The 20,068-nt window shown below is 46.1% G+C and overlaps 1 protein-coding gene and 1 non-coding gene across 3 annotated transcripts in view; both read left to right on the plus strand.

The window, feature by feature from the left end:
* LDLRAD3 (low density lipoprotein receptor class A domain containing 3) overlaps positions 1–20,068 on the plus strand; it is a 158,268-nt gene that overhangs the window by 53,780 nt on the left and 84,420 nt on the right. The window lies entirely within an intron of this gene.
* On the plus strand, positions 598–716 carry LOC112476718. Its single transcript, XR_003045183.1, has one exon. It is a non-coding gene; the product is annotated as a 5S ribosomal RNA (ribosomal RNA).

Here is a 20,068-nt window from a genome sequence, read left to right on the forward strand (position 1 = left end):
CATACCCAAATGACAGTCCTCTTAGAAAGTAAGCTCTGTTTGCACATGCTCTCAGAAAACAAGTCCCATTAGGATGTGGGTAACAACTGTTGGTTGCCGTCAGTATAACAGCTTCCGAGCGAGGGTGCTTATTGTGAAAGGGTGCATTGTCCTTAGCTACCTAAGAATGGGAAGCCTGCCTTTTTTTTCTTGCCTCTTGAGTCCCAAAGAGTCCTACTGAGTAGCACAAAGTCCTGCACACAGTAGGTTTAATAAGTGCTAAAGAGTGGAAAAGATATCTTTGTCGGCTGTCATGTTATTAAGCTGTGTTCAACTTGTACCGTATGTGTTTTTAAGTTATATGAATTCAAGAACCCACAATCTGTTAAAATAATCATAGTAAGTATTATTATGATTGTTTAAATAAAGTAGATAATTCTGTTGTCCCCTCGGGGTAGCATGTCCTGCAGTGAGCATGAGATGGGGGCCCGCTGTCCCCTTGGCCACTCTGCAGTTCTGCATCCGTCTTATGATAGAACATCCCCCTGCTCCAAGTGTGACTCCAGTACTGAAGGGTATTCTTTCTTCCTATCAGGTAGCCTCTGAATGCAAACCAAAGTCTACGGCCATGCCACCCTGAACAAGCCCGATCCCATCTGATCTCGGAAGCTAAGCAGGGCTGGGCCTGGTTAGTACTTGGATGGGAGACTACCTAGGAAGACCAGGTGCTGTAGGTGTAAAAAATTAAAAAAATAAGAGATTGTAAGCTGACAAGGTCCTTGCAATCTGTGAGGTCAACCAAGGGTTGCCTCGCCTATAAATAAAAAATAAAAAAATAAATGCAAACCTATTCCTAATTTTGGTGCTTGAACAAAGGAACACCAGTGTACCAGTGCTGGAGGAAAACCTGTCACATGAGCTTTTGAGCCCCCGGGCTCCATGTGGTGTCTTACTGAAGAATTTCAGAGGCATCTCAACTAGACAATACATCATCTTGTACCACATCAGATTTGACCCACTGTCAACATTCTTCTAGCCTTACTATACACTGGGTACTGTGCTAAGCACCTTCTGTGCGCGAGCTCATTTAGTCAAAATGTATCCTGTCTGCTTCTGCCAGGCTGCCAGTCCTTGAAAAATACATCTTCGCTTTCAATTGATGTGGGAGAAGAAAATTATATTTTATAATGTTTATTTTGATGGAGTGGAGAAAACTGGCTCTGCGACAGGATATTTGGTGTTTGAAATACTTTTCTTCTGATATGAAGAGGGCACGGAGGAGTGGTGTCCCCACACTGGCGACAGCAGCTTGTGCACCGCTCCTGCCTTCTTCCCTCGTCCGACTTGGTTCCCTTCCTTCTCCTTGGCCTTTACAGCCGACCGCGAACTGTCAGGAATCGGAAGTGGGAATGGGACTGTGAAAGTAGTCATTACCATGCCTTTCTATTCCATATGGGATGTATTACACACCAGGGAACCCATTGAATTTTAATTAGGGCCTCATTGATTGGAAACATAAGCTGTTTACCAGGTAATTCCAAAAGAAGTGGCTTTGGAGCAGGCTTCATGTGGATTTTCTGTTGCCTAGGATGTCTCTTTGGGGGGTCGGGGTACATCTGAGGGTCAGCAGGTGCTGCCATGCACATGTGGGTGTGGCCAGCACTCAGATGACCTTAAATATGTTTAATTCAATCCTAATTAAACGGATTCTTTCCCGCTTTGGATAAATGACTAAATGTGGCAGGCAGCCTTTAAAGGTCCCCACCCCTTGGGGTACACTCCCCGGTATAATCCTAATAACCCTTTGAACACGATCTGGACTTTGTGACTTGCTTTTTTTTAAAAAAAAAAAAAAGGTGGCAAAATACACGTAACATAAAATGTACTATCCTAACCATTTTTAAGGGTACAGTTTGGTAGTGTTGAAGTATATTCACATTGTTATATGCCTATCTCCAGAACTTTTTCATCTTGCAAAACTGAAACTCTGTACCCATTATATAACACCCCTCCCCCACCAATTCTCTCTGCCCTCCCTCCCACCACCCCCCCAGCCCCTGGCAACCACTGTTCTTTCTGTCTCTATGAATTTGACTACTCTAGATACCTCATGTAAGGGTAATCTTACAGTAGTTGTCTTTTTCTGACTGATTTATTTTTCACTTAGCCTAATGCCTTCAAGTTTCATCCACATTGTAACATGTGTCAGATTTCCTTCCTTTTTAATTAAGGCTGAATAATACTCCATTGTATGTCTGTACCGCATTTTGTTTATCCATTCATCTGTTGATGAACGCTTGAGTTGCTTCCACCTTTTGGCTATGGTGAATAATGCTGCTGTGAACATAGATGTACAAATTGTGACTTGCTTTTAACAAAGAGAATAGCATCAAAAGTGATGGGATGTCAGTTCCATGATTAGATTACAAAAGACTCTGGCGTCTGTTTTGCTTACTCTCTTTCTCGTTCGTGCTGATGGAAGCCAGCTGCCATGTTTTAAGCTGCCCTATCGATAGGCCCATGTGACAAGGACCTGGGGAGGGCCCTGACCAGAGCCACTGGAAAACTAAGGCCTGCCTTTAGCCACCTGCGCGAGTTTGGAAGCGTCTCCTCCTCTGGTCCAGCTATCTGAGCTATCTGAGGCCCTAGCAGACACCTTGAGTGTAGCCCTATAAGAGGCCTTGAGTGAGACCTAAGCTCCTCCTGGATTTCTGATAGAAACTGTGAGATAATAAACATTTGGGTTGTTTTTTTTTTAAGTCTCTGAGTTTTGGGTTATGTGGTAAGTAGTCAGTAATAGATAACTTATACACTGAATACCTCTCAAGTGGACCCCAATTCTGATCGCTGTGGTCACAGAGCGCTTATGAAGACTCAGGTGATGTGCGGGGGTCAGGCCTTCGGAAGGAGATCCGGCAGGGCGTTTACAAAGATCGCTGTAAGAGTTGAGCACCATTCCAAGCATTTGATGTATGTTTCCCCATTTAGTCCTCACGACATCTCAGTGAGAGAGGTCCTTCTCACAGAAAATGAGCCCCGTTTTCTAGATGAAGAACGCGAGGACCAGAGAAGTTGTTCATGGTCACGCCACGTCCACACAGCGAGTTAAGTGGTAAAGTCGGCGTGGAACTCCGGTCATCCAGCGCACAAACTAATGTTCTTCGCAGTTCTCCATGGCTCTTCGTCACCCTGTGAGACTGCCGTCTGGTTGTCACTGTGCTGTGACCAGGAACACCAGGCAGCCGATGCAGCCCTTGGTCCTGCACGCTCGTGGGGGAGGCTGTGTGTGAACGCTGGCGTGTTCTTCCTCTTTCAGTACTCAGGTCTTCCTTTCAGTGAGAAAGATTAATGATTCCTTTCCACCTTTCCACCTCATGAGGAATGCTGGGACGTTAAGCCCGTCTGAGGAAGCCGCCAGTGCCAGGATAGTTAATTGAGTATTTTGGCAGTTGGGTTGCAGTTTCGTTATCTTGCTTGCTGTATTCTGGTGATAACGCTTAAGAAGAATCTGGAAAGTTGGCAGTGAGGTTTGGCACCTCACCAGAAGCTAAGTGACAGCTTTGTCCTATTTCTTCTGTAGAATTATGTGTGCGTGTGTGTGTGTGAGAGAGAGCGCGAGCGAGCGCACAATTGTTACTGGCATTTTTGTCAACGGGCAGGTAATGTGGGTCCCCTGTCTTCCAGGCCCTGCACTATATGCAGGCGACACGGAAGTGCTCTTGGCTCTTCTCCTCTTGTGTCCTTCCCCTCAAATCCATATGTCGAAGTCCTAAACCCCAGCACCTCAGGATATGACTTTATTTGGAAATAGGGTCACTGCAGATATAATTAATTAAGATGAGGTCAAATTGGAGTAGGGTGGGTCTCTAATCCAATGTGACTGGCATCCTTATAAAGGGCAGATTTGGACTCAGACACACACACACGCACACAGGAAGAATGCTATGTGAACATGAAGGCAGAAATTGAGGTGACATATCTTCAAGACAAGGAATGCCAAAGATTGCCAGAAAACCACTGGAATCTGGGCGAGAGGCATGGAACAGGTTCTCCCTACCTCCCTCAGCAGTTCTCCCTACGGCCCGCAGCAGGAACCAACCCTGCCCATGTCTGGTACCCAGAAGTGTGGGACAGTGACTTTCTGTCGTTTAAGCCATCCCTTTGTGGTGCTTCATTACGGCAGCCGTAGCAACTGTTACAGCCCCCAGGAGGTCACACTCGGGCAGGGCACAGCCATACACAGGTGCCACAGTAGACTTATGGACAAGGGGATGCGAAACTGTCAGTGAGTGGCCGAAGTGCAAAAGCACAGTGAGACAAGGACCTGCGAGGAATGTGTAGAAAAGGCAAACTCAGGATGCTCTGGAATGAATGCCACAGGAATCTGCAGGGTGCGGAAGGCCTTCTTGAGAAAGAGGTGCTGAGTTTGAAACCAGAAGGATAAGGGGGAGTTCACTGGCCAAGAGGAGGGGCGGGTAGAGGGAAGAGGAACTACACGTCAGAAGATCCAGAATTGAGAGACAGCGAGGTGCACTTGAGGAGCGGATGATCCGCAGGGCGTCCTTGGGATGGACAGAAAGAGAATAACTAACTAGGGAGGGAGCTGGAGTGATCGTGCTGGCCTGTGGACTGGTGGCCTCCTGGAAAGCCACATGAAGGATTTTGGACTTTCTCCAGTGGGCAGTGGGAAGTCACAGACAAGACATGTGAAGGTGGTAACAGTGGGAATAGACAGAGAAATGGCTTCAAGAAGTATTTGAGACTAGCATTGCCAAGGTTCGATGATAAACTGGATGAAGGTGGCAAGGGATAGAAATAGCCCATGGAGGTTCGCCATGGTTTGCTAATTCTGCAGACCTGGAGGAGCTGCTCTGTTTTCCAGGTGTGCGTGCTTTTTGCCCTTCTCCTCAAGGCTCCCCACTAGGCGAGGTAATTGAGAGTAAAAGGAGCTTATGCCTTTGGAAGAGACCTTGGCTTTCTGTTGCAAGAAAACCGAGTGTCTGAGCAGCCAAAGATCATTTCTGGAGAAATCATGGTGAGCAGTGAGATGGGAAAAGGGCTAGTTTTTAGTTCAGTTTTTCAAATACAAAAGGAAGAGAGCTTTATATATTTTTAAAAATAGTCTAGATTTAGGGGATCCAACCAAAAATGTCACAACCTAGAATTTGATGGGTAGTCAATATTTACCACAAAACTCATGGCCGCCCATTGATGTCAAGAGCTTCGCTAGAGGGGCCCTCAGAAAGAATCGTCACCCCAAAAGAATTCATTTGGCTTTACTTAGAATAAAACTGCTGAAGGAATGCAGAAGCCTTTTTTTTCCACTTTTAATTTGAGCATTTGAAAGCCCAGCTGGGCTGGGAAAGGCAGAAATGCTGACTCCATTGGAAGAAACAGATGGAGGTCAGGAGAGGTTGATTGCCGCCTCTCTGTACCTATGGGGTTTTCTTCTTAGTAACTGAGCTTTTGCAACAGGAGTTTGAGGATTTCTAAAATGTCCGTCATTTAGAAGCAAGTCAGAATGATTCTGCACTGAGGATGGTGATTGCTTCCTGATCTCATAGTCCCTGTAGGAATCTTCAGAGCTTTTAGTCTCCTCCATTCCTTGCACATGTCCCTCTTTCTCTTCCTCTCCTGGCTCCATCTGTCCCTTTCTCTCCCTGGCATGTGTTATTAGAGTCCCACCTGGACACTTGGCAGAGCATGCCTCTTCCTGAGGTGGATGGACCAAGTTTCAGGGCAATGGGACTTGCTGCCCGTCTGCAGGTCTGCTCTGCAAGTGTTCTAAGCCGCAGGACTGCTGTGCTGTGCTGCTTGGTTATGCAAGGGACCTTGTCCATCCGGTCCATGGATAGCGTGTGGCCCTCAGCTCCCCGCACCGCCCCCAACACGTCTGTTTTCTTGACTCTTCCTCATAGTCGTCCAAACTCAAATCATTTGCAGAGTGCCTGCTATTGTCCAGCCCCACTCAGGTTCTGGAAGAAATACAGAGCTAGACCAGAACAAAGCAGCTCACTGTCTACAAGGGAGAAACTTAGTGCCCTATAGATAATGACCCTAAATACTCTGATAAATGCTGTCACAGAAGAATGAGCAGTATGCCGTGGGAGACACGAGGACATGACTGGGCCAGCGAAGAATGACTGTTTTTCCCAGGGGAATGTGAAATCTCTGCCCAGAGATATGAAATCTCCACCTAGTCTTTAAGAATAAACAAAAATTGACCCATAAGCAGGCACCAGGCTGAGCATCTAGCCAGAGAAAGTATCATATTTAAAGACAGATTCCTTACGACCGGAGCACAGTGTGCGTGTGTATGTGGGGTGGGGGATATGCGGGGACGTGAAGCTGTCGGGGTAGGTCGAGGCCAGCTTGTGAAGGCCTCCTCCTTGCGTGCTTCAGTTGGAAGGTGGAGCCAGAAGAAGAAAATCAGGAGAAATGAGATGCTCAACTCTGGAAAAAGAACTCACGGGAGGGGCTAATTATCACTGCACACAGTGAGAATTTGATTCTCTGCGGGTCTGATTGAGCTCTGCTCTCCCATGGGCAGGGGAAACCTAATTGAGACTTGGGGATACTGTACATGAATCTGGAGAATAATAGATCCTCCATTTGGAGAATAATAGAATTCTCCAAAATGAGAATAGTTTGGGAGGGCAGAGGTGATGGGAACAGTCGAGATATTCCCAATCTCCCACTCTTGACTAGTGTCTTGAAAATCTTTCTTAGGTTATGCAATCCAGTAATTATCTTTCTTCTTTTCTCTTCTCTTCTCTCCTCTTCCTCTCCCTCTTCCTCTTCCCTTCTCTTCTCTTCATTTTCCAAGGCTGGCTCCCTGAGAGCTCTGTGGCCTGTGAAAAGTGGAAATGTGCTCTCGTGTTGTAAATATCTTGCCATACCCGCCCCCAAAACACTCCCGGCACTTCTTTCTCTCTGTTTCTCTCTGGAAACTCAGCAGGTTATCAGTCTGTGTAACCTTTGGTTCTAGAATGCCACAAAATGACGGTGACCTACATTCTCCTTCTATGAGTTTTCTTCCTTGACATCTTGTGCCCTCCATAATGTGTGCACCACTCCAATTCGCATCAGTAGGTCAGCTTTTATTGAGGGTCTCCTTTTGCAGAACACACTGCTAGGTGCTGTGTGAAGTCAAGATTATTCCTAGGAGCTGCTCCATTATCTAGTAGCTTATGTTTCAGTTGGAGAGGAAGACCAGGGATACACAGCCACCCCTTTGACCAGCACTACCAACTTGAAAAATGTCACGTGAAACACGAACACACCATATATTCTGGGTGCCACGGTATTGTAGATGTGTTATGTTAGCTGTCCTGTCCTCAGCTCCTTTTAGACTGTCCACTCAGGACCTTAAGGCAGAAGGGCCAGCCTTCTGCTCTCCAAGACGGCTGCCATCACCTCAGCCGCTGTCAACCCAACTAGGCATGGGCACCTGACCGTAGGCCCATCAGTTTATGGGCTGGCCAACAGTGAGTCAGAGTATCTCTCTCAAACTCAGATATTCAGGGCTGAATCAGCCTTAGGAAGCTCAGCAGACATGTAGGGATAGGATACAGGCACATAGAAGCCACAATTGGGGAGGGTAGAATTCATTGTAGAGGGTGCTAGTCTGCCTGGATGTGTAAGAGGCCAGAGGTAGCAGATGGAGAAAGTATTTGCTTTATCCTGGATGGCTTCCCAAGTCCCCGCTCTAGTTCCTATGAGGCCCAATGTCTCTACCTTCAGTGATGCTTCTGTGTCCTAGAGTAAGCCTTTCCTTCCATTAGAACTGACTTGAGTGGGTTGCATGAGATAATCTATTGTAAGTGTTCAGTGTCAGTCATTCATGGTGTCATGGAAGGCGTATTGCGTACTTCAGACAAACAAAAGAGCGAGAAGATGGGAAATGGACAGAAAAGAAGGCTGTGTGCCAATCCTTTGGGGACCTTTAAGATCTAGTTTCTAGTGTTCCTTCTCTGATTCCTTTTGGCATAAGGTTCTTAGTTTGGAAGACCTGAAGTGGTCCACAGATTCTGTATTAGTCAGGAAATAGGCTAAGCCGCTATAACAAACAGACCGCATTATACAGTGGCTCAAATAAGATGGTGGTTATAGTTTAAACAAGTGCCTTATACGAGAGTTGCAGTTTTTTACATATAACACCCCAGAGAGGAGCAGCCTGGGCCAACAGGGAGCTCTGCCCGGCTCAGGGCTCTCAAGGCCACTCCATGGTCACTGTTTCCCAGGCGTTAGGATGAAGGATAAAAAGGGAAGACCAAGCCAGGCTGGTTCATTTTTAAGGCGATGACCCCAAAGTTGCACACGTTACTTTTATTCATAATCCAGTGCCTTGAACTTACTTAGTCCTTGACCTCACCTATCTGCAAGAAAGGCTGAGAAATGTATTCTTTATTGTTGTGGGTACTTATATGCTCAGCTAAAACTCAGGAAAACCTCTTCTGAAAAGGCAGAAAGGGAGAGTGGATGGACACTAGGGAATAATTAACCACAGTCCCTGCCACAAGACTCTTTTAAACTGGGCCAATCGTTCAAAGGTTGGCTTAGGCTAATAGCGTGTCCTTTGGTTTTTTGCCCTGACCACTATGAGAACACAGTCTTTTCTCTGAGTGTCATTAATCCACACAGCCTGAGAGAGAACACTCAGTGTGCGCTTTGCCTCCGTGGGCCCTCTCAAACAAAATGTATCTGAGCTGGAATGCCCTGCAGTGCCAACAGGAGAAACTGAGGTACACATCCAGTAGAGGCGACCCCCTTCGTCCTAAGTGTCTAGTTAAAGAGATGCTGCAGGGATTTTGTTTCTTCTTTTATGGACCCTTCCATTCTAAACTTGTAGTGACCCTTTAAGGGCCAAGTTTTTACCTTGATTTTGTAATAGTCTGATCAAGGTAATAGTTCTTTTGATGACAGGAAGCTGACTTTGATTTTGCTTTTTGTACAGAAGTCAGTGGGCCTCAGATGTGGGTCACTTTGAATCTGAGGGAACTCTCCGAGGACATATGCTTTGTTCTCATTATCTGATTTGTTAGGCAGTCTTTCCCACCACGTGGCTCAGGACTTTTTATAGATTTTCCTTCCAACTCTTTCGGTCAACGAGTGGCTGCCTGCTTCCCTTCTGGAAATAAGCTGTGTATTTGGGGGAAGTGACTCTATGGTGTCTTCCTCATCCCCATGCGACCCACAGCCCAACTCCTCTCTGACTTTCTGCCAACCTCAACGTGGCAGTTTTAAAGTACATCCAACAATTCTTTGGCTTTTGTCTCATCAAGAAGTGGAGGCTGTGTTCTTCCCTTGGAAACTGGGCCGACTTATGTGCCTGTTTTGACTAAGAGAGTACGGCAGAAGTGATGCTATGGGACTTCTATGGCTAGGATGTAAAGGCTGTGCAACTTCCTCCTTGCTCTTGGAACACTTCCTCTTGAAAGCTTCGGCTGCCATGTAAACCGTTCCATTTCCCTCAGGCCACCATATTGTAAGGTAGCCCAAACTAGTCTTCTCAGAAGCCGTGGAGACACCCATGAAGAGAGAGAGAAGTGCCTGAGCAGCCCCGGGCTGCTTCAGCCACTGTCTGACTTCAAGAGTATGTGAAACCTGGAGTCAGAACCACTGCTGCTTTCCTGAATTCCTGATCCACAGTCACTGTGAGAGATAACAAAATGTTGTCATTTTGAGCCATTAAATTGGTGGATGATTTGTTACGCAGCAGTAGCTAATAAGAACCTCAGTCACTCGAAAAGCATCTCCCTGCAGCATTAATCTGCAACCCAAGGTAGAGAAGCTGATTGGCTCAAATCCTCCACTGGGCCCCATGCTTCCCCAGAGGGCTTTCATGCACACTTGTGTTCCTGGGCTCGCTCGAAGATGGCCTTGCATGTGTAGGCCAGCAAGGCTCTTGGCCCCCAGACTCTGCTGGGTCATGTCTCAGTCACAGAAAGCTCTGCCCAGTCACCCCGCAGGCTCATTCCCCAAATGACACCCCAGCCCTTCCTCCCCTCAGGCATAACCCACTGCACTGCGTAAGGTGCTTCTGACAGAAGCTGAGCCTGCATTCCTGACCCACCGGGTCCTCAGCAAGAGACTCACACCTGGGGGTGTGGAGTTTCCCCTCCCTGCCAGCCCTGTGCTCAATGCGGGGGACACAGAGGAGACCGTTAGCTGTGAGAAAGTTTTAAAACTCTATCAGGCTTTAGGTCTACATTTTAGGAGCAAGCTTATTTCCAAGACCTCTCCATCAATGGTGCCAGCCATATTCATGATATAACACATTAAGAGCCCAAACTTTGCATGCAGTCTGTCAGTAGCTCTGTGACTTTGAGAAAGTTACTTAACCACTCTGAGCCTCTTCAGCCCCTCGGATTGCTGGAAGGAAAATGAGAGCAGGCCCTTTGCTCAGAGCAGATACCCTTGAACGTGGGTTCTATTCCCCATGCGTCAACAGTCCCTCCATGTAACCAACAACCTTTATAGCTACCAGCCTGAGCCTTTTCATCTTTGGAGAAACACCAAATGTAGAAGAATCAGGCGAGCCCCCCAGGGTACTCTGTCTCTGACAACTAACAAGGTTTTTCTCCTTCCACCTACCAGCAAGGAGCCAGGCTCCAGGCTTGGTTCCATCTGGCATCTTTCTTCCTGGCCTGAAAAAAGAGGAAATAGCAGTGGAATGTTCCAGAATGTGAAACCATTGAGATATGGTGGGGCTGGAGCAGGGCCTTCCACCAGCTCAGCGATGATAGGGATGCTCAGGAAGGACATTTATTGTCTCAAGTGTCTCAATAATGACATCCTCAGTTATGTCCTTAGAGAAACTGTCTTAATGGTAAGTGACAGAGGTGAGTCTCATATTGTCCTTTGTTCATTCAGCAACTGTAATTGAGTGTTAGACACTTGGGATTCATCATCGATTAAGAGAGGCCGCTACATTTTGTGGTTCTCTCTATATCTAAGGAATGGCACCAGTTTAAAAGCTATGTGTAAATCTCGATTAGTCGGGAGGTAATCACTTTGATTATTTACCAGGAAGAACAAAGACTTGCCTTCTTTTCGCAAGCATAACCTTTTTGAGCAAAAGTTGTGAGGCAGACTCTGGACGAAAAAGGAGAAAACGTCTCCGGTGTGCTATCATCCATTCTAGACAATCATACTTGGAGACATTTGGAAAAGACGAGTTGCCTCAGCCTAATTTATGGTGTGTTTTCTATTAGAATTGCAAAATTCACACAGTCAGAGGGTGTTAAAATGTGGCTTCATTTGATATTTAATACATGCTATATTTAAAACTGGTATATGAACGGAAATGTGAAGCACAGACGAGAAGGAACTCTACTAATTTGCTGGATTCTGAACTAATCTTGGTTCTGCTATTGTCTTTTTTTGTTGTTGTTCCCATCATTGTTCCTTATCGTTTTTCATGAAAAGTGTTTTGAATCAGAACCATGCCTTGGATTTTCAAAATTAGTCAGCTAGATTGAACCTGAAGCCTCTCATCGCCCCAGCCGAGCTGGAACTGAACCATCGTTGCCCGAGTCCCTGACTCCCTGCTCTGTCTGACAGTGTGACAGGAGGTCTGACAGCCAGGGCTGCAGCAGCGTCCGTGGGGCTGAGGTTCCTGTGGGCCCTGCCAGTTCAGGGGCCATGTCAGTATTAGAAGAAATGCCCTAGGGGAAACAGCGGTTTCTCTCTGCTTGGTCGACCCTTCGGCTCTCAATCTGGTGGTAAAATTTGGATGATTCTGTAAGATGTTTATATCTTCTGCAAAAAGGTCTGGAAAATAGAATCAGGGTTCCGTGGAGATGGAAGTTATTAAAGGGGAGGGCAGTATGGCCAGTGTCTTGGAGTGTTTGGAGGTAGAAGAGTACCCTAGAGAGTAGTTACGGTGATGTTTAACCAGCATTAAGAAATGTAGGGGGAGAGGGGTTACTGGGAAATGTTGGTGAGCTTCAGAATGCTGGGGCAGAGGGTGGAGACATGATGGGCATTTACTGGGTGGGGTCGGGGAAATTTAATACCCTTCCTCGTAGGGTACAGTCTCGCGAAGCAAAGAATTGTGTCCCGCCCCACCCCTGCCCCTGCAGAAACCCATAGTGCTCTGCTTGAGAAACACGAGACCAACTCTTTCACTTTCTAAAGAGAAAATGGAAATGGAGGCCCAGAGAAGTGTCGTGATTTGTCCACAGTCACACAGCTTAGAAATGGCAAGACCGGACAGGAACTAAATTGTTTAGACCCTGAAACTCAGGTCTTTTCCCATTATGCTCCTTGTTAAAGGAGAAAAAAGAACTTAAGACTTAGAATTACAGGGGGGAAATCTGTGCATGCTACTGTGAACAGTATTGGCACTTTACACACTGTGGCATTTGAACATATAGATCTTCAAGCAACAGAAGCAAAAAAAAAATAAATGAAGGGTATGTGGCTGGAATACCTCACTTTCTGCCAATTGGAGGCTCTAAACTGAACTCCATATTCAATTTGAAAGTCCTGAACACAACACCGGGAGGTGTTAGTCACAAGTATATTGGTTTGTTTGGGTTTTTTTAAAAAACAGCTTTATTGAGATATACACCATACACGTCACCCATTTAAGTGCACAATTCAGTGTTTTTTTAGTTTATCCATAAAATTGGACCATTATCTAATTTCAGAACATTTTCAGCTCTCCCAAAAGAAACCCTGTACCCATGAGCAGTCATTCCACACTAACCCCGTGCTCTCCTCCCTCCAGCCTACCCTCTGTCACTGTGGATTTGCGTATTCTACACATTTCATGTAAATGGAATCTTATAATATGCGCTCTTTTGTGACTGGCTTGTTTCACTACGTCGTAGCATGTATCAGTACTTCATTTCTTTTTATTGTCAAGTAATATTCCATCGTATAGATATATACCACATTTTATTTACCTCTGGACCCGTTGATAGACATCTGGATTGTTTTCGCTTTTTGGCTATTGTAAATAATGCTGCTGTGGACACTTGTGTATAAGTTTTATATGGACCTATCTTTTCATTTCTTTTAGGTATATATACCTGGGTGTGGAATTGCTGGGTCATGTGGTATCTCTGTGTTTACTTCTTTGATTAACTGCCGGAGAGTTTTCCAAAGTGACTACCACATTATACATTCCCACCAGCAGGGTCTGATTACTCCATATCCTCACCAACACTTGTCTGTTTATTTATTTATTTATTTATTTTAATAGCCATCCTTGTGGTGTGAAATAGTACCAAATTGTGGTTTCAACTTGCACTTCCTTAATGACAAGATTTCATTTTTTTTTATGGCTGAGTAATATTTCAGTGTGTGTGTGTGTGTGTGTATGCCACGGCCTCTTTATCCAATCATCTGTTGATGGGCACTTGGCACTTTCTTAATGACTAATGATGTTGAACATCTTTTCATTTGCTTACTGGCCATTTGCATACCTTTGAAGAAATACCTATTCAAATCCTTCGCCTTTTTTTAATTTGAGTTATTTGTCTTTTTATTGTTGAGCTCTAAGGATTTTTTAAAACATATTCTTCAAACAAGTCCTTTATCAATAATTTGCAAATATTATCTCCCACTCTGTGAGGTGTCTTTTCACTTTCTTGATGGTGTCATATGCAACACAAAAGTTTTTTAAATTTCGATAAAGTCCAATTCATCCTTTTTTGTTGTTGTTGTTTGTGCTTTTGGTATTGTATCTAATCATTGCCTAATCCAAGGTGCCAAAGATTACTCCTACGTTTTTTCCTGAGTTTCATAGTTTAGCTCTTATATCCAGGTCCGTGATGCATTTCGAGTTCATTTTTATGGATGGTGTGAATTAGGAGTCCAACCTCATTCTTTACCTGTGGGTGTCCAGTTATCCAAGCCCCTTTTGTTGAAAAGGCTGTTCTTTCCCCCACTGACTTGTCTGGGCGCTCTTGTCTCTTTGTTTTTAATAAATACACTATCTAGATTCCCTCCGCTGTATTTCTAATCGAGAGACAAGTTCACACTCCTTGCCTTCTGAGGATTTATATTCCATTAGGAGGAGCCGAGAAAGGAGACAGAGCCGTGTGATGATATAGCAAACATTTTTTTTTTAAAGTGGTCGGATCCCTTCCTCATTAGACGATTTCTTAATACCATATACCTCTCCTTCATAAATCTGTGGCAATTTCCTTCAACAGAATAATAATATATTTGACTCCACAGTTAATGGTCGTCGTAGCTGGAGTTATATTAAGTGGAAACTGTCATTTGAGTGTTTACTGCATGCACTTCTCTGAGCACTTTATACATATCATTCATTTAAACCTTGTGAGAATGCCATGAGGCAGTAATATTAACCCACATTTTATCAAGGAAGAAAATGAAGCCCAGAGAGGTTAGTTCACTTCTCTGGGTCACTCAGCTACTAGGTGATGAGGTGGGATGTTGAACCCAGCAACACAGCACCAGACACCCGTCCACACTTTGAACATTTCCACAGTGAAGCTAACTGCCTCTCTCATTCACTGTTCTGTCTCGGTACCCAGCACATAGTCGGCAATCAAGAACCATTTGTTGAATACACAACTGGATGAAATGAATAAATAACTGAAAGAGTAATCCAGACAGAACAGCAGTAGCCAAGGAAAGAGAATTGATTCATGGGGAAAAATGAGAGGAATGAGATCCATAGATAGAGTTTGTCTAAGTGAGAGTGATGACTGCAGCCGAAGGCACCCGAAGGGAGAGGAACTCTTTAACAGGATAGTAAAGGGGAGGAGGAGGAGCGATGGGCGCCGGAGTGCAGAGTCCAGGCTGGAATACAAATGAGAACCACAAACTTACATTGTAGCCTGTGGAGCGGTCTATGTAAGGAAAGTAAGGAAATCCATCAAGTAAGTGTAGATGCCAAGAGCATCCAACCATTTAAAGGGTAAGCCTGTGTTCTATAGGGTACAGGGCAGGCCAGCGAGCACTCACCTTGGGTCCAGCAGCATGTCAATGGCTCTGAGAGGATGGTGCGGCATGGCACGTGTATCAAATTATTATTGTTCTGGCAAAATGTTGCTTATCATGGAGTCGGGAGAAGCGGTATTCCAGAAGAGAGGCATTTACAGAAGTGTTCAGGCAGGGAAAGCAGGGTGTTGTAAACAATGAAGGCTTGGTGGGCTATCTGAGGTGACTGATGCTAGGAATTTTTAGCCCCTTGCTCTTCTCATCAGATATAAGCCAAAAGGTGGCCTCCAGCTTGGAGGAGTGAGGCTGTGCCAGGTGAGGGCATGGACAAAGCCAGGAGACTGTCTTGCTTGCAAATGCAGTTCCTACCACCTGCAACCATCGCTAATGTGGGGTACTCACTGTGTGCCAGGCACCAGTCCTTAGCATTTATACACATACTGTAAACAGCTGTGAGGAAATTTCTCCTATTATTGTGATCCTTTTTTATAAAGGGAGGAAAATGAAGCTAGGGAGATTGCATAGGTCATCATGATGGTTGCTTTTATGTGTCCCCTTGGCTGGGCTAAGGGATGACCAAGGAGCTGGTAAGACATTTCTAGGTGTGTCTGGGAGGCTGTTTACAGAAGAGGTTACTGTGGTCAGTAGACGGAGTGAAGCACATGGCCCCCTGCAATGTGGGTGGGCCTCACCTAACCCACTGAGGACAAGAAGGTGGAGGAAGGGGTTAGGGTCACTCTCTCTGCTTAGCTGGAAAACTCATCTTCTGCCCTCAGACTCCAGGACATCGCTGCTCCTGGTCCTTGGGCCTTCAGACTCAGAGCCTTACACCGTTGGCTCCTCTGGGTCTCTGGCATTTGGTTTTGTACAGGAAAGAACTATACTACTAGCTTCCCTGGGCCTCCAGCCTGCAGAAGGTAGATCATGGGACTATTCAGCCTCTGTAATCACTTGAGCCAGTCCCTCATAGTAAATGCCCATCCGTCTGTGCATCCATCCATCCATTCATCCATCCATCCATCCTCATTTATTCTGTTCCTCCGGAGAACTCTGACTGAGTCATCTAGTAAATGGCAGAGCCAGAATTTGAACCCACACTCTTGTGGTCTCAGAGGCAAAGCTCTTAACGACTACATTCTAAAGACACAATCCCAGCCCCCTAGGAGCTTACACTTTGGTTGGGGTGACCAAGTGAACAAACAGCGACAAGTAAGAGCTGTTTCTTGTGACTAAGAGAGCGAGCAAGGGGTCTAGATGAACAGTGTGGAGACGCTGTCCAAGGTGGAGCCCAGGTTAAGGGAATGGAAGTTTGGTGTGGGAGAAAATGGAAGCTCACTCCATGCACTTGCGGGTCAAGAACTGATGAAGTAACCTCTCTAAGACCCAGTTTTCGCCTCTGAAAAATGCAGACCAGACCCATATCATTTATTGTGACTACCAAACGAGATAACGTTGGCAAAGAACTTAGCGTAGGGCTTGGCACTTAGGAAGCACTCAATAGATAGTAGCTGCTATTATTCTTTGTTGCTGTGGTTATTGCTATCATTAATAGTAAGCAGGCACTGTCTTAGGTGCTGGGTGACCAAGAGTATTAAGACCCAGACCCAGCCCTTGAGGAGCTTAGAGTCCAGTGATGGGGTAAACGTGAGAGCAGATCATTCACACATTGCTCGCTTACTTTTAGTGCACTCCCCACTCCCTGATAGTAAGTACTCAAACAGATATTGTCAAATGAGTAAACCATCAGTCAATATTTTTAATGTAATGTGATACGTACAACATGAGAAGAGTAGCCAGTCTATCAGTTGGTAAGGTCCAGCTGATCTCGGCCAGTCTTGGCTCCATTCTGCAAGTTGGGTTCAGGTTTGTTCTACCTGTTTCTCTTTGTTCTGGGAGAAACGGGCTACCCAGGGCATGTTTTTCTCCCGGCATTGTCAGAAGTGCAAAAGCCCACACCCTTCTGCAGAGCATATTTTAAGCCTCTGCCCATGGCACATGCTATGGTCCTGTTGTCCAGAGCAATTCACATGGCCAAGCCCAAGGTCAACTGGGTGAGAAATACACTCTGCCTCTAGTGAGAGTAATTGCAGGGTCGCATGGCCAAGGGCATGGATGCAGGAAAGGTAAAGAGCTAGGAACAGCAATGTATTTCCCACTGAGTTTGGAGGTGAAGTAGTATCTAACCACAAATGTCTGCCCTTGGCCTGGCAAAGGTCTTATTTTCCAGGAGACTTGCCCAGCTATGGCGAAACACCTCGCCAACCCACCCCGGCTCTCTCTGCCAATCACCCAAACCCCTAAAGGCCTGCTGCAGTTCTAGAGCCAAATTCTGGCTCCAGCCAGGGCTGCCTTTTATTGAGTCTGCCTCTGACTCATTATTTACATAGACTGTAAAATAAAGCTTAACTCAGAATTACCGTAAGTCAGCGCATCCGAGTGAAGCCAGCAGCTGGACCTTCACAGTTGAAAGCAGACTAAATAAAAGGGGAAGGGAGTAAGAAGAAGAGCTGCAAATAAAATGTCAGGGAATGCTTAATTATATAAAGGTTATGCGTCTGCCTGCATAATTGTCTAAAGTGGCTGATGGCAACAGCTGGCAGAGGAAGCCTGTCTTCGGTTCTATTTATGTGTTTATCTGGTGCCTGTCACTGTAACGGCTACAGGCAGTATTGATCACAAATTCATTTCGCCTCATTCCTTCTTTTTCTGGGCTCTATGTGTATCACTACTTAGTCCCCCACTAAAATAGGAGACCTATTTAATACCTGGTGAAAACTGGAGTTTGGAGGAGGCAGAGTCTACCAAATAACATAGAAATGGTTTTTGTTATGTGTACTAAATAAAAATATTGGGCACTAGCCTAGGTGTTTTTTCCACATGTGTAAGTGACCCTTCTGATACAGGGATCATATAAGGTAGGTATGATTATTATTCCTGTTTTGCACATGAGGCAACTTCTGACCAGAGAGGTTAAGTGACTTGGAAAAAGTCCCACAGCTTGCGGTGGCCTGGAGACTCACTTAACCACGGGCTTCCTGCCTGGGCTCTGCAGGGTGGGGTTCCGGGAGTTCTTTCGCGGCACTTGGAGTAAAGTCCAAACTCTTTACCAAAGACTACAACGTCTCGTATGGTCCAGCTCTCCAGCGGCCTCCATATCACCTCTTGCTATTCTCCTTGTCTGCCTGGCCCTGGCCACATGGTCTTCTTCCCCTTTTTTAGATCTGCCAAGTTCTTTCCTTTCTAAGGGCCTGTTGAGGTGCTGTTACCTCTTCCTAGAACTTCACCCCTGCGAAGATCATAGCTTCCCTGGTCACTCTCTAAGCAAGCTGCCCTCCCCTTGCCCTTAATCTCGATCACAGGGTCCTAGGTATTTCTTCCTGAGCTATCTTTAGATTTGTTTATCAGTTATTGCAGGTCTCCCCTCTCGTCTTTACATTCCATGCAAGCAGGAGACATACTTGTTTATTCACCTATGTGTGTCCGGACCCTGAAACACAGAGGCAGTGGGAGGCTTCAGACCGTGGGTTCTGGAAGCACCTGCCTGGGTTCAAATCCCAGCTCCACCAGTTACTGTAGACTCTGGGATCTTAGACTGTATCTTTCTGTCCTCTGTTGTTTCTCCATCTGTAAAATGGGCCTAATGATAGGATTTTCTTTTTACGTAGAGTGAATTAACTGATAACATCAAAATGCTTAATAGGGTGCCTGATAGACAGTAAGCATGTAGTAAATGTTAACGGCTATTATTATTGTTATCATCATCATTATTTTTAGCATATATTACGTCATCAGTGTTTGCCGATAGATGAATGAATGAATTTCTCTTTGTAGAGGGGGAAAACAGAGGCTTGTCCCGATCCATCAGTCTCCTTGCACCCCTTGGCTCAGTGTGAGATGCCCCGCTGAGATGACTCAGCACAGTGATTGTGGGGTTACTCTTGTGTCTTGTGCTGCTCTCTACTACTGAGTGTCCAGCTGTCTAAATCCAGTCCTGCTGTTTTAAGTAAATAGATTTGGGAGACCACCGCCCTGCTTTGTGCAGAGTTCTGTAAATCCTTTTGGCAGAGTTGGGCAGGTGGTATTGTGGGTGGAGAATGATATTTTCCTGCTCGTGCAGTGGGTAAGATGATTCCACGCCAGGTAGAAGATGTGGCTGGTGGGCTCTGTGGTCCTGTTTTCTCCTCTCCAGCAACCCCCCGCCCGCCCCGCTTCCCAGTCCAGTCTGAAGGGTGATGCCATGCCACCGCCTCCCAGGAAGGTAACTGCAGAAGCTGTAGGATTGCACTGGGGCCCAACCGGGGACGAACGAGGCCAGCTGCGGAACAGGGCAGACAGTGCATGGTGACCTGCCGGGTGACGCCCCTCCTACCCCTGCACTTACAGTGTCTATGCGGGAGGGTCTGGTCCTCTCATCTGTGCCTTCTGATATCTCAGACTTGAGTACGTTCCCAGCAGGAAGCTTAGCACTCTCCCGATGCTCTCCATTCCTTTCTCCTCCCTTCTGTTGGCCTCTCCTGCCTGCTCCTTCCACTCCCCTCCACTGGCTTCTCAGTGGCACAGCGTCACCCTTCGGTTCCTGGATGTGGGCCTGCTCTGGACATCCTTTACCACCTCCAGTCCTATACCCAGTTCCTAGACCAAGGATTATACCCACCGAGAGCAAGGTTTCCTGTCTCCCAACATAATCTCTCATCCTACCTGAAATGCCCAGCTCTCTTATTAAAGAGTTTGTTATCGCAGAGACCGCTGCCAGCCTCATTTCAGCCACTCCCAGCTTTCAGAGAAGTGGGGGGAGCCTGGCCCTTAAAGTGGTCAGGAGCAGGAGGCTGGTCCCCAGAAGAAGCCAGATGACTGCTGGCCATGGCTTTGGGGCAAGGAAGTCTGGTGCCCGGGTCAGCCACGGGGGCTGTCGGCCTCCCTTGGGTTTTCCAGTGGAAGCGCGTTGACATATCCAACACCAGGCATGCTAGGTGGACCCAGTTGCCCTTCGGTTTTAGTCTTCGGGAACTGTGGCATCCCTGGTGTGATGTGGCATGTCCATGACTTTAATTTCCTTTTTAATTTCTGTTGGAAGGAAGAAAGAACGGCAAGCTGCAGACGACCTATGTTGTAAGGCCAGTGGGTGTCTTGAATAGCTAAGTAATTTGAACATGTGTAACCACCA

Source organism: Pteropus alecto, unplaced genomic scaffold, assembly GCF_000325575.1.
Source record: "Pteropus alecto unplaced genomic scaffold, ASM32557v1 scaffold71, whole genome shotgun sequence".
In the NCBI taxonomy this organism is placed as follows: Eukaryota; Metazoa; Chordata; class Mammalia; order Chiroptera; family Pteropodidae; genus Pteropus; species Pteropus alecto.